The sequence below is a fragment of the Pistacia vera genome, unplaced genomic scaffold (assembly GCF_008641045.1).
Source record: "Pistacia vera cultivar Batoury unplaced genomic scaffold, PisVer_v2 Contig1002, whole genome shotgun sequence".
In the NCBI taxonomy this organism is placed as follows: domain Eukaryota; kingdom Viridiplantae; phylum Streptophyta; class Magnoliopsida; order Sapindales; family Anacardiaceae; genus Pistacia; species Pistacia vera.
The window spans coordinates 153,901-169,712 of record NW_022195031.1 but is presented as its reverse complement, the minus strand read 5'-3'; positions in this window follow the sequence as shown (position 1 = coordinate 169,712).

Sequence of the window (15,812 nt, the reverse complement as noted above, 5' to 3'; positions counted from 1 at the left end):
GAACTGATCAATTGCAAGCTGTCATATCAGGGTTGTGAGAGAAAATTTGTAAGATTGGATTGTGAGTTAATCTTTATCGAAATAATTAATATATCTTAGGTTGTTTTGCCTAAAACGAGTTAAAAAGTTTAAAATAAAAAAGTTTCTTCACTATTCGAGGGCGTCGGTGGATTTAATCATTTTATTGACATTAACATTTTTTATGCTTCTGATCCTTGTGATTGAATGTTGGTGGACTACGTTTGGTTAATAAAGTTTAACCATTAAAAATATGTGTTCCTTCTTGTTTAGCAATGGGAACAAACTTTCTTACATTTATATTCAGGCCTAACGACATGTACTCAACCATAGTTTGCTATAAAGACAATTTGATACTCGAAAGGTTTGAAAATGACCATTACCTACTTTCTGTTCAAATATGTTAATAAAATCCGTTTAACGACAATATAATAATTTTATATCTAAACAAAAAATAAACTTTAATATTCACCATTAATTTTAAATTAATTCATAAACCCATAATTTTTTTTTATCCTATTTCTTTATTTCCTTTTTCTCTACTCTCTCTTATCCTTCTTCTTCATCTCTCCCTTCTTTTTCTTTCCTTTCTTCTCCGTCTTTTCCCTCCTCCCCTTCTCTTTTTTCCTTTTCTTCTCCCTCTTTTCCCTTCTCTTTCTTTCCTTTCTTCTCCGTCTTTTCCCTCCTCCCCTTCTCTTTTTTCCTTTTCTTCTCCCTCTTTTCCTTTCTCTTTCTTTCCTTTCTTCTCCGTCTTTTCCCTCCTCCCTTTCTCTTTTTTCTTTTCTTCTCAAATGAACTCCTTCACAAATAAAATCTACCTTAATTACAACAAAATTTCAAAGATTTATTAATCTATAAACAGGCTACAGCTACAGAACTAAGAAACCAAGGAGAAGAGAGCAACCGAAGATAGAACCGAAATGAAAAGAAGATATTTGACTTGTTCTAAAAGCTGAAGAAGTTTTGCCTCGAGCTCGAGTTGCGATTCCTGTGCCAGTTCCTGAATACCTCTTTTTCATGAAAATTTTAAGCTTCCGGGGCTCAACTGAACTCAGTAGCCGACCCTCTTCTTGCAAAAGAACTCTGCTGTGTGGAACCAGAGTTGCAGCTCGATGATGATGGTCGTGAGCCAAACTTGGAAGAGACAAAGAGAAGAAGAGGATAGAGATGAGGAAGAAAGCGAGTATAGAACTGATCTTGGACATTTTTGGTTTGAAGAATTTAATGCTTTAGTTTGGGGTTGAGGGTTTTTATGAAATTGATTCAATGTGTGAAGGGGATTTTATATCCTTCGACGGGATAAGAAAAAAAAAGAGTATTGAGAATTGAGAGGAAGTGGGCCAATGGAAACCGTGGCGAAAGAGACCTGACAACTAATATTGAGAAGGGGAGGAGGGAAAAGAGGGAGTAGAAAAGGAAAAGACGAGAAGGGGAGGAGGGAAAGACGGAGAAGAAAGGAAAGAAAGGGAAGGGAGAGATAAAGAAGAAGGATAAGAGAGAGAAGAGAAAAAGGAAATAAAGAAACAATAATACTATATTTAGTCACGAGTTTATTAATTCTCTTACTACCTTTGTTAAAATTATAAATGGTATTCATATTATGTGTATAGTATTTATACTATACGTTATATTTATAAAAGATAATAAGATTATAAGTAAGCATAATATTACTATAAAATTAAGAGTTTATGGATTAATTTAAAATTAATGATGAATATTAAAATTTATTTTTTTGTTGGACATAAAATTATTATATTATCTTTAATTAAACGGATTTTACTAATAGATTTAAAAGAAAGAGGTTACTTGTCATTTTCAAACCTTTCAAAATATTAGATTTTCTTTATAGCAAACTATGGCTGAGTGCATGTATTCGGCCTTTATATTCACAAGAGGTTTCAAATCTCCGCATGTGACTTTAAAGTGGTTCAGTAAGAAATATATTACCGATACTATAATTTGGTTTGATGATTGGTGTGCACGCATTCAATTGTACTGATTATTATATGTATTGAATTAAAGTGATCTAATTTAAATTAAAATAGATTAAATTTAATATTGTCAGGTGTTTAGGAAAACACCATACTAAATGTATAATTAATTATGTTAGTAAAAATATTTTATTTAAAAATTTTATTATATAATAAAATGATTTTTAAAAAATCAATAATAAATCTTTGGCCGAACAACATGCACCTACTCATAGTTTGTGATAACGACAAGTTGGTACCCAGAAGGTTTGAAAATGACAATTACCCACTTTCTGTCCAACTCTGTTAATAAAATCGATTTAAGGAAGGGTAATATAGTAATTTTATATCTATTAATTTTAAATTCATCAATAAATCCCTAAACTTTTTTTATCATATTTTTTTATTTCATTTTTCTCTTCTCTCTCTTATCTTCTTCTTCATCTCTCCCTTCTCTTTCTTTCTTTTTCTCCGTCTTTTGACTCTTTTCCCTCCTCCGCTTCTCTTGTTTACTTTTTCTTCTCCCTCTTTTCCCTTCTCTCTTTCCTTCCTTCTCCAGTTCTTCGTCTTTTCCCTCCCCCCTTCTCTTTTTTCCTTTTCTTCTCCATCTTTTCCCTTCTCTTTCTTTCCTTTCTTCTCCGTCTTTTCCCTCCTCCCTTCTATTTTCTTCCTTTCTTCTCAGTCAGGACCTCCACCAGCTCCAAACTCGCCACCAGAACCACCAAATACAACCATCACCACCACCACAAACCACCACAAATTTCAAACACTTCCAACCCAAACTGTAAAAAGTTATAAAAATTTGAAAAAAAAATTAAAAATTAAAGAACTGAAGAGGAAAAGACCACCAAATACAACCATCACCACCGCCACAAACCACCACAAGTTTCAGACACTTTCAACCCAAACTGTTAAAAATTATAAAAATTTGAAAAAATTTAAAGACTGGAGGAAAATACGGGTTCTTGCCTAGCGACCAAAGGGAAAAGAGGGAGAAGAAAAGTTAAAAAGACAAGGGGAAGAGGGAAAAGACAGAGAAGACAAGGAAAAAAAAGAACCAGAGGAGGGAAAAGATGGAGAAGAAAGGAAAGAAAGAGAAGGGAAAAGAGGGAGAAGAAAAGGAAAAAAGAGAAGGGGAGGAGGGAAAAGAGGGAGAACTGGAGAAGAAAGGGAAGAAAGAGAAGGGAAAAGACGGAGAAGAAAAGTAAAAAAAGAGAAGGGGAGGAGGGAAAAGACGGAGGAAAAGAAAGAAAGAGAAGGGAGAGATGAAGAAGAAGATGAGAAAGAGAAGAGAAAAATGAAATAAAAAACTATGATAAAAAAAATTTAGGGATTTATTGATTAATTTAAAATTAATGGGTATAAAATTACTATATTACCCTTACTTAAACAGATTTTATTAAAAGAGATGGACAGAAAGTGGGTAATTGTCATTTTCAAACCTTTTGGGTATCAAATTGTGGTTATGGCAAACTATGGGTAGGTGCATGTCGTTCGGCCTAAATCTTTTAACAAAAATTTTAAAATTGGTCGGTGGACTTGCCAACAGTATCTTCCATGCGGGTCTAGCGGCAGGCACCTAGAGGTGGGCAAGGGACCAGTCCCTTGCGGGCTCAGGCCTGGGCCCGTTTGGGACTGGTCCCAAATGGGACCAGTCACTCATGGGCCTAGGACCGGTCCCAGGCCCATGAGAAAAACCAAGACCTGGACCAGGCCCTAGGCCTGGTCGGGACTGGTCCCGTGGGCCTAGGATCGGTCCCATGGGCTTGGATAATTTCATTTTCCCCCTCAATTTTTTTAATATTTTGGGGGCAAAACAAAATTTTATAGGGGGTTTTTAGTATTTTTTAGGGGTAAAATTTATAAATTTTATAAATTTTTTGGATCTGGAAGATTTTTTTTTTTATAAATTTTGTAAAATTTCATTTTAACTCTCGTAATTTATATTTATTTTAAAATTAATAGGGGGTTTTATGTAATTTGGCAGGGGGCTATATTAAAAAATACAAAAAAATTTGGGCCCAAGCCTGGGACCGGTCCCAGGCCTGGGCCTTGGAGGAGGGCCCAGTGGAGGGCTCGGGCCCTCATCCTTAGGCCTGGTCCCAAAATCCCGTTTTGGGACCAGGCCTCCTAGGACCGGTCCTAGGACCGGGTTTTGGAGCTGAGCTTTTGGGCCCGGTCCCAAATGCCCAGCTCTAAGCGGCACCATTAACATCGAACTATCACCAACGGTGGTAAGAAGAATCTGTGGGAGCTAACTGTAAAATCATTTTTAAGATATTTATGATAGAACATCCATGTTGGAGGCTTTTTTGTCATCGTTCAATGGATGTGTCTATGATGTTGGTTGGTCGTTAATTAATTTTTTAATATATTAATATTATTAAATGATTTTAATGTAAATATTTTTCAAATGAAGGGTTTAGCTAATAAATTTTTGAAGAATAGCGCAAGAATTTTAAAATTTCTAATGCAAATTATCTCATCAAAACCAACCAAACACCTAACCAATGTTCTGAAATCCGGACCAGAAGGTGACCGAACCAAGTGACTGGTTTTCGATTTGAACGGTTCAACCGGTCTGACCAACGAGTCAAACCAGTGATGTCAACAACTCTATATAGTAACGCCAACAACTATATATATATATATATTCATCTTTTCTCACCCATCACCTCATCCCCTCTTTCTTCTTCTCACCTGTCACCTCATCTTCTCTTTCTCCTTCTTCACCTTTTTTTTCCTCTCTTTCTCCCCCATCTTCTTCTTCTTCTTCTTTTTCCCTATCTTTCTTCCCGTCATCTACTACTTCTTATTCTCCTTCATCCTTTGTTTTCTCTCTCTTTCTCCCCGTCCTCTTCTCTTTCTTCTGTACAAATTAGATTTTGCTATTTTGAAGTTGAAAAATGCCAATGAAGAAGGGGAGATGAGGTAAAATCGTTTTAAGGATTTTGATTCAGTAGACAGGATTTGTTGTCGAACCGATTGGATCGGCAGTCTGACACTGTTTCACCGATCTAATAACGGTTTAAAACGGTCTAAATGATAAATCCAGTTTTATTGTATCAATAAATCGGAATCTTAAACGAAACTCGGTCAGAACGGTCTAACCGGCCGGTCCGGTCCGGTTCGGTTTTTAGAACATTGCACCTAATAGTAGTCTATTTAATGTAGCGTAGTCTGTTAACCAAACACCTCCTATAGCCTTAATTTTCACCCCAACAACAGTTAAATAACACTTTTTTATTAATAACAAAAAAAAAAAAAAAAAAAAGTATCATGTGTTTCTGTGTACATGGCACACGAAAACTTCGTATATAAATAATCTTATCTGTTTTACATAATATATAAGGACTTTTCATTTTGTTTCTCATTCGACACATTTTTCTTCTCCTCTGGTCCACATTAATTACTTTTATAAACAATTTAATACACACCCATCAACCCTCCACGTCGCAACATCTTTGATGACATGTCACCAATCACTGACGCGCAAACACGCGCCATCCTTGATGACTAATTACACTTCCATAAGCCTGGAATTTAAACACCAATCAAACAGTAATTTTGTTGATCTTTTTTACTACATCGAGTTGTTTGTCTTTTCCATTTGGAATAATTTCATCTGGAAAGATAATGCTCGTTTATTTCCCAAATATGATCATCAAGGTAGTCCGAGCATTGACAATCAATATCAAATGGAGTATGACCAGTGATTGGATCTAATAGATGATAGACCAGAGCACCAGATTTTTGAAATGAATGAATGGAAAGTCCAGGTTCCCGTACTGCTGTAGCTGGTGAGACTGGAGTGATCATGAATTGAGTTTGTTGAAAACTCAAAGGTGGAGCACTGGGAGTTGCTGGAGACTTGAATCTAATAGTTGTTGTTCCGTCACTATTATCATGCATGGTAGATTATGTAGAAACCACTGGAGTTTCTTTTTTATTAAGAGACTCATAACTCATCACCAAGAGTCTGGTAACAGTTTAATCAAATCATCTCTGGAAATCTACCTAGGAATATCGATGCAGTGAGGAGTATCTAAGAGTCAACAGTAAGAAGCAATGTGTCAGTAGTCGTAGGAATAGTGAGATCAAGAGCATGGTTTTGGATATGCCAAACCATCTGGTAATGCAAAATAGATGCAATACTTCCTGGATTTAAATCTGCACCAACTATCTGTAATTGAACTTTAAGAGCTTTGGAGCAATGAACATCAGAGAGAGACATATTGAAATTAGGAAATAGTGTCATAATAACTGTTCCAACATTCAAAATTGTTTGTGTCGTTCCTATGCAAACATGTTGATATTGGATAAATATGGTGTCTAACAGAGCGTTTCGGACAGAGACTGGGAGTACTTTTCTGCCATGGTAAGATAGAGCAAGTCTGATAGCACCAAAGTGTACATGTGAGTATCCATCACGGATCCATCAGGTAATGGATTCTTGAGGGATTTCCAAAGTAACATATTGTTCTTGAGTTGTGGCTGGAATTTGACATTTATCAAAAGTACTAGTCTTGACATACTTTTTGTCTGGCTTTATGGAAGGTCTAATAAGAGTTTTAAAGGTTTTAGACAAAGAAGAAGAAGACGAGGAAAAGGTTGTATAAGGATTTACAATGGGAGGGATCATATCTTGGATTTTTTTATTTTCTAAGATATAAGATATTTCATACAAACTATCTACTTTAGAAGAAGATCTAGATAAGCTAGTATTTATTGGAGCAGTGAAAGTAGATAAAGCTGAAGAGGATTCCATAAGCGTGAGTTCAACCTCTTAGATGTGTAATACAACCTCAAATGGTAAGAATAGCTCAAGACCCATGATAAATTAAGAACATCAAACATAAAACATAACCAGGACTTAAATGAGCCAATATCCGAGGGGAGGTAGTCCTCCACACACACAGAAATTGGAACCAATAAGTAACTTAAAGAAGTCAATATCCGAGGGGAGGTAGTCCATGAATAAAACATTATTTTTTTTTATTCGTGGAAAGATGCCTAGTAATACTGTGACTAAAACGATTTAGAGAATCAGATAAAGAATTATTTTGCCTAGGTCCAAACTTTTGTTCAGATTTTTTTTCTTTTTTAGCAAAGAGGGGCTACTTGGTGGTCTTGTAGAATCCTTTCCATTGCTATTGTGCTACTCCTTTGAATTTGAAGGTGGAGTAATTTGCGAATAAATGTACAGATTGATATAGTCAGTGTGCTTAATGAAATACAAAATCTGATCTTTAGTGCACATGATTTTTAAGTTAAAAATTCTGATTGTCATTCCAAAGATTGGGCCATAGTCTTTAACATACTTTACCTGTAATTTCAGTAATTTGGATAGATAACACAAACTCAGGCTTGCAACTATTTTCAATTACCAATTAAGAGGGTTTCTGCTAAATAAGCTAGCACCTCTTTAAAGAAAATCCAAGTTTGTTATCACTCTTTCTCCTAACCTGTCTTGGAAAATAATTTTGGCGCGCATCTTGGTAACGTTTTTTTATACCAAGTGGCTAGGAACCTCCATCTAGAAGCATTGTTGAGATCATTGATAGTGATCATGATTGTTCTTCAGGAGAAAGTTCCAGCAAAAATGAAATGACTTCTCCAAGAGTTCCAAGTAGTTCTCATTCAGGTCAGACAGGTGGGCAAAGTGGGACAGGAATGCTCAAAAGAAAACTTGACGCTTGTCTAAGTGTAAGTGAGAGAAAAATAGATAATAATGTTGATGATGTTGAGGTGAACAATTCTGCAATTGTTGATTGCAATACAAAGAAGCTTCAGATGTTGACCCATGAACATGATGGTTGTTGCAACCTGAGTCCAAATTAATCAATCCACAAACCGATCCAACACAAACAAGAATCAAGAATCACACACATACACAAGACAAGATTTACCATGGTTCACCTATCCAATGATGGATAGATTACATCCACGTTGAGCTCCGAAATATGGAGACTCACTACACTAGGATTATTCAACAGTTACACAACAATTACAAGCTCAATCTACTGAATCTGAACAATATCTCTACCCAAACTTAATCACCCTAATTCGTACCTGTAACTTGCAAGATTTCAAAGAACTAATCTAGTCTCAAAAAGGAAACGCAACCTTCAGTTCAATCCTGCCCAGATTACAACGAAATAGCCCCAGCAACTAAGCCTTAATCAATTGCTCACTCACTCAAAATAGAACCCTAACAGAGATCCGATATCCTCTTCCACTGTTTTGCCCATTTTTATATCATTAACTATCAGTGATTGTGAGCCGCATGATCTGTCTTGAATCAACGTCCAGGATTCGTTTCTTTAATTAAAATGAGAACGACGTCGTTTGGCTTCATAACACTTTCAGTCTCCACCTTGAAGCCAACATTCTGCCTTTCCTTTTTTCTGCTGAACCTCCTTCAGTGCAGTAAGTTTCTCATATTTCTTCTCAGCTCCGGAAATTGACTAACTGATGTGAAGTAAGTTCAAGCAGTGCTTGAACTTAGCTGTTGTCACCACTTTGGTTCCCATGTCTGCTGGGTTTTCTTCAGTTGGTACGTTTAGGAGATTTACTTTTCCTTTTGCAATCAGGTCTCTGACAAAGTGATGCTTGACATCCACATGTTTTGTCCTTTCGTGATACACCGGGTTCTTACTCAGGTGGATGGCACTTTGATTGTCTGAATAGACTGTTGCAGTGCCACTCAACAAATTTGCTTCTTTTAGAATTCCCTATAACCATGTTGCTTCCTTCAAAGCATCCGAGACAGCTACATACTCAGCTTCCGTGGTTGATAATGCAACCAGTGGTTGTAACTGTGATTTCCAGCTAACACAGTTGCCCCCCAATGTGAAGTAGTATGTTGTAGTGGACTTCCTGGAATCTCGGTCACCTACAAAATCAACATCTACATACCCAACCAGATCAAGTGATGCATTTCTTTTACAAAAGACCAAACCAATCTGAACAATACAGTTTATATATCTACGCAACCACTTTAGAGCATTCCAATGTTCATTTCCAGGATTTGACATAAATCTACTCAATAGTGATATTGCATAAGCCAAATCTGGTCTGGTGCTTATCATGGCATACATCACATAACCTATGACATTTGAATAAGGGACATTTTCCATTTTCAGCGTATCAGATTCTGTTTTTGGGGATTGTGACTTATTGAGTATGAAGTGGTTTGTAAGGGGCATTGTTACAACTTTGGAGTCAGCCATGCCAAACTTAGAGACCAGTTTTGTAGGTATGGGAATTGATGCAGTTTAAGGGTGTTTGCACTCCTATCTCTATCAATCATCATTCCTAAGATTTTCTTTGCTCTACCTAAGTCCTTCATATTAAATTCAGTACTTAATTTTGCTTTTATTTCATTAATCTGAGACATGGACTTACTAATCAATAGCATGTCATTTACATATAACAGTAGGTATATTGGCATGTTATTGATGCATGCAAAATAGAAACAATTATCATACGCGCTTCTAGTGAATCTACTTCCTACTATAAATGCATCAAACCTCTTATACCATTGCCTAGGGGACTGTTTAAGTCCATACAATGATTTATTCAGTAAGAATACATACTTAGGCAACTTTTTATCCTTAAATACTATAGGTTGGCTCATGCATATCCTTTCATCCAACTCACCATGCAGAAAAGCAGTTTTAACATCCAATTGTTCTATCTCTAAATCATATTGTGCAACAATTGATAACATGAGTCTAATTGTTTTAAATTTAACTATTGGTGAGAAGATTTCAGTGAAATCAATACCTGCCCTCTATGTGTAGCCCTTAGCCACTAACCTGGCTTTGAATCTTGGTGGATCAGATTGGTTTATCCCCTCTTTTAGTTTGTAGAGCCACCTACATTCCACCAGCTTTTGATCTTTGGGCTTTGGAACAAGTGTCCAAGTGTTGTTCAGATGTAGTGACTCCATTTCCTCTTTCATTGCAGCCACCCACTCTTTGCTATCCTTTGATCTCATTGCCTCAGCATATGTATTAGGTTCAGATCTGTGTATTTCTACACCAGCTAGGAGTGTTGTATAGATCAGATCAGCATAGTTGTACCTTGTGGGAGGTCTGATTTCCCTCCTGACTCTGTCTCTGGCTAATTGATATTGGGCCAGATCACCATGTTGGTCCCCTTCAACATTCACATGTGGGTCTTCTTCATCCTCCTGATCTTGGGTTGGCTGTAGCTAGTCTTCTGTTGTGTCAGTCTCATCTGTTTAGATGTATTAATCAGAATGAGTTGCAGGCTCCACCTCAAACTATGTTATCCCATTTTGTCCAAAATTTTCAAGATCTCCTTGTGAGCTACCTGCATTGTTAGTACTAGATTTGTAAGGAAAAACAACTTCATTGAAAATCACATCTCGACTAACAATCACTCTGACCCTTGGGGCAGCCCTTTCCTAAAGCCTATAGCCTTTGGTTCCTTCTTGATACCCAAGAAAAACACACTAGAAGGATCTAGGCTCTAGCTTCCCATCCCGGGTGTGTGCATATGTAGCACACCCAAACACTCTTAGGTGATCAAGAGATGGTCTCCTCTCAGACCACCTCTCTTTAGGACAATTGAAATCTATGGAGCTTGAGGGACTTCTATTAATTAGGTAGACTGCAGTACCTAATGCTTCCCCTTAAAAAGTTTTTGGTAGACCAGCAATGAATATGAGACATCTAACCCTTTCTAGTAGGGTTTCATTCATTCTCTCAACAACCCTATTTTGCTGAGGGGTTCCTCTAACAGTCCTATGCCTTAAAATGCCCTCTCCTACACAGTAAGATCAAAATCCAGGTTCAAGAATTCTAATCCGTTATCAGTCCTAAAGGCTTTTACCTTCCTATTTACTTGGTTTTCAACCAGGTTTTTTCAGCCTTTAAACTTGGTTAAGGTTTCATCCTTAGACTTAAGGAGGTACACCTATACCTTCCTACTATAGTCATCCATAATGGAGAGGAAATAACAATTCCCTCCATGTGTCCTAACCCTTTCAGGACCCCAGAGATCTACATGCAAATAATCCAGACAATTTTCAGCTAGATGAGTTCCCTTTTGGAAACTCATTCTGTGCTGTTTACCCAACACACATTTTTCATAGAAACTCAACTAAGATATGGATTCCTTACCAAAGTAGCCTTGCTTGCTTAAAACAGTCATACCTTTTTGGCCTATATGGCCAAGTCTCAAGTGCCATTTCTCTGCAACAGAAAGGTTAGTAGATAATAAAGCAAAATTAACAACAAGTGCATAGTATTGCCCACACAGAATGTATAGTCCATTTCGTTTGACTCCTTCAAGCATTATATCATTATTCCTATAAACTACTATGGACCCATTTTGTGCCTTGTAACTACATCCAGCTTCATCCAATGTTCCTAATGAAATCAGGTTCCATTTAAGTTCAAGTATGTACCTTACTCTAGTTAGCATTACGATCTTACCATTATTCAACCTAATGGCTATGTTTCCAATGCCTTGAACCTTACATGAGTGATTATTTCCCATGAACACAGTTTCAAATTCTCCATTCCTAAGGTTTTGGAACCATTGTATGTTTGGGTTTAAATGGAAAGTGCATCCTGAACTAGGACCCAATCCTTACTGCTAGCTAGATTTGAGATTGTGAGAGCTTCTGAAATCTCAATATTGGTGCTAGTACTAGCTAAATTACTCTCTGTACTGTGTTGTTTTTTTTTCTTTATCTAGTCATAACAGTTCTTCTTAAGGTGGCCAGGCTTATTACAGTGAAAGCACTTTCTGGTTTCCCCCTTAGTCTTATTATTATTCTTCCCCTTCTTCTTAGTTCTAAAACTCATGTTTTGTTGGAAGTTTTTACCATTATCCTTTCCTAATTGTACTGAATCTGTTCTACCTTTGACAAACAAATTATTTCCATTTCTCTTATGAATTCTCAACTCTAATTCTCTGGACTTCAGGCCAGCTATTATCAGGTCAATACTGGGAACTGTCCCAGTGTATTGTAAAGCATTTTTCACCACTAAATACTCATCAGGCAAAGAATTCAACAATATCATTACTAAGCTAGAGTCCCCTAACTCCTGATCAGTACCTTTTAGCAATAAAGTCATTTTTAGAAATTCATCAAGATTTTCTTCTAAAGACGTAGTCATATCCATCTTATAAGAAAACAAAGCACCTTTAAGAAAAGCTAGATTCGGTGCAGACTGTAAAGAACACAAGGATTCGAGTTTACCCCAAAGTGTGATTGGTGTTTCCATGCCGTCTACCTTTCGCAGTACAGCATCGGATAGGTTCATTATGACCAAATTATAGGCCTCCTTGTCAATTTCAGACTTCTTTTTCTGTTTCTCCTCAGGCCACTTGGTGGTGTCCTTCTCCAGAGCAATCCCTACCTTATTGTGGGAAATGAAGGTCTTCATCTTCTTCTTCCATGTGTTGAAATCGATCTTCCCATCGTATTGGGAGATCTCCATATGCATAGTACTCATAACTCTGTAACTGTAACTGTAACTGTAACTGTAACTATAACTGTAATTGTAACCCTAGACAAATTTGAAGATTTGCTCCCTGACTTGTGTTTCTGACCCAGACTCACGAATTTACCCAAGACTCAACAAGATTCGAAGCCTTAGTGATCTAGAAACCTTTAAATCGAAAAAACCCCTAAATTCTGACAAACCCTAATTTTCCAATTTGTCTCAAATTAAATCGATCTTAAACCTAGATACACCTTAGGACCTTGGCTCTAATACCACTGTTGTAACCTGAGTCCAAATTAATCAATCCACAAACCAATCCAACACAAACAAGAATCAAGAATCACACACATACACAAGACAAGATTTACCGTGGTTCACCTATCCAATGATAGATAGATTACATCCACTTTGAGCTCCGAAATATGGAGACTCACTGCACTAGGATTATTCAACAATTACACAACAATTACAAGCTCAATCTACTGAATCTGAACAATATCTCTACCCAAACTCAATCACCCTAATTCGTACCTGTAACTTGCAAGATTTCAGAGAACTAACCACAACCTTCAGTTCAATCCTGCCCAGATTACAACGAAATAGCCCCAGCAAGTAAGCCCTAATCAATTGCTCACTCACTCAAAATAGAACCCTAACAGAGAAGACTAACCTGATATCCTCTTCCACTGTTTTGCCCATTTTTATATCATTAACTATCAGTGATTGTGAGCCGCATGATCTATCTTGAATCAATGTCCAGGATTAATTTCTTTAATTGAAATGAGAACGACGTCGTTTGGCTTCATAACACTTTCAATGGTTCTACTGTTAGACATTCAACTACAACTATTCCTCATAGTAGTAACAATGTGGAGAAGTTATGCACCTCTTCAAGTCAGGGGCCAGACATTCTGAGGCAATGCGAAGAGAAGATGGAGCGGGAACATACCTCTCAAAATCTTAAGAGAGAGTCACTTTCAAGTTTCCCTGCTGCATTTGACATAGAGGACATTTCCAACTTAAGTTCTAGTTTCTCTGACTCTGATGATGATTTGGATATGGATTTTGACTTTTCTGAGCTAATTGGGACCCAAAATGATAAAAAATGGGAGTCTGAAGCAGACATGCCTGCTGCATTTTTGAGCTTTCTTTTATCATTAAGAAGACAATAGCCTGCTCTACATTAATTTGTGTTGATCAACTGGTATTGTGCAATTTCTTTTTGATTTAAGCTCTTTCTCAATTGAATTGACTGTAGGGGTACTAGTTTGGCTGAGTTTCTCATAAACGGGGATCCACTAGGGAAGCTGAGGAAATCTATTCTTGAGTTGGAGCAGTATGATGAAAAAGGCCTTGATGATTGCAAAAAACTAGCCACTGAGCACTTGAAACAATTATTTGAGAGGTACCAGAGTAAAGAGGATCCTCCATTCTTCTCTTAAATTGGGTACACAACTTTCTTATGATTAGAAGTTTAATCCTTAAGCCAAAGGGAATTTGCACCAAATTTTAAGTACATATAACTGGTGAATTTTATTTGTGATATATTTTATGCCTAAAAAACCAACGCTGACGTAAGCTTACATCAGCAAGCACCAATTAGAGTTTAGGAAGGCTTTACACCGTCCAAGAGCTGCCACGTTGCCTCAAGATAGAAAGAATATAGTTTTCATCAACCTAGCAGATTCATGTTTTGTCTATCAGTGAATGAGGACCGCACACCTGTCCAAGCCCCAAATAATTTGAAGATATTTCCTACGTTATCAGTCTATGGGAGGCAAGGAAGAACATGCATGGCATCTACCCACTTGCAGATTTGTAATCATTACCTTGAATTCAACTATTATAAATAGAGGACTCCCTCTATCATTTTCGAGATCTGTAGTCTTTATTTTCATAAGCAATCAATAGCAAAAACAACCTACGAAAAAGAGACTGACTTGATATTCTCTTTAAATACTCAGTTATTGTACCTCTGCTTGTTGTTTGCTATATACGACCTCTTGTAAACTCTCATATATAAAAGAAACAGTGGACGTAGGAATCGCTTTAGGCATCCGAACCACTTTAAAAATCATCTCTCTCATTTATTATTCAATTTTTGCATTCGATAATATTGTTTAACATTATCCTGACTCTTGAATTATTTGATCACATGTAATTTCTAAGAACAACTTAGCATTTTACACGTGCGAGTCGTTGGTGTCAAAATCACACATCAACAATATAGATACAAAATATTTGTGATACAGATGCAAAGCCTTTTGCCCCAAATTAAGTACGTATAACTGGTAAATTTTATTTGAACCTTATATCCTGTATGTCATATTTTGGTCCTCTTTCTGCAAAACTTAGTAGTTATTTTGATATACTTCCATATTTTACTGTTAAGTGAAGTGAATAATGTTGAACTTTCAAATTAAAAATTATTGTTCCTAGTAGTTATGAGATCAAGCCAATTTTTATTCCTTGAGCCTTCCCACATGCTGTAGAAGCGTATGATACAATAACTGGTAAATTATAGCACTGCAAGCATTTAACTGTTGTAGACTTCAGAAGCTCATCAACAAATTATGGTTTTCTCCCTGGATTGGTTGGCGTTTGTTGATTTTTATCATCTTTCATTGATATTGTGTCCCATGGTGTATTTAATGATTTTCATTACCATATACTTCTGGCTTCAAGCCAGGAGACATGATAGGATTGGCCTAGTGCTTTAAAGATCAATATTAAGTGGCTATTTGGTCAGCCGTGTTGTGACAGTCCGAGTGCTCCTGACAGCCGTATTGACGACATTGAGTTGAGTCCTTGAACACGCTCTCGCCCATAAATATAATTACATAAAAAATGGCAGAATATTAATATCAGAGCAGCAAACAATTGGTGAAGTGAATCAGCCCAAATGTAGATAGTAAATTACTCGTGATGAGAGGAATCGACCCAACTAGACCCTGCTAGCTTCTTAATATTATTATTTTTCATTACTACTCTCAATTGTGTTGCATCATCCCACCGTCCCACATCTGCATACATATTGTATAGCAGCACGTATGGGGTTGAACTTTCTGGTTCAAGTTTCATCAATGCCTCAGCTGCAACTCGGGCCAACTCTACATTGTCATGCATCCGGCATGCACCCAGCAATGCACCCCACACAGCTTTATCTGGTTCAAATGGCATGTTTTTGATCAAATCCATGGCCTCCTCCAGATGCCCATGCCTACCCACTATGTCCACAAGGGCAGCAAAGTGCTCAATTCTTGGCTCAATACCATATTCACTGATCATTGATTTAAAATGTCCACGGCCTTCTTCTACTAGTCCTGCATGAGCACAA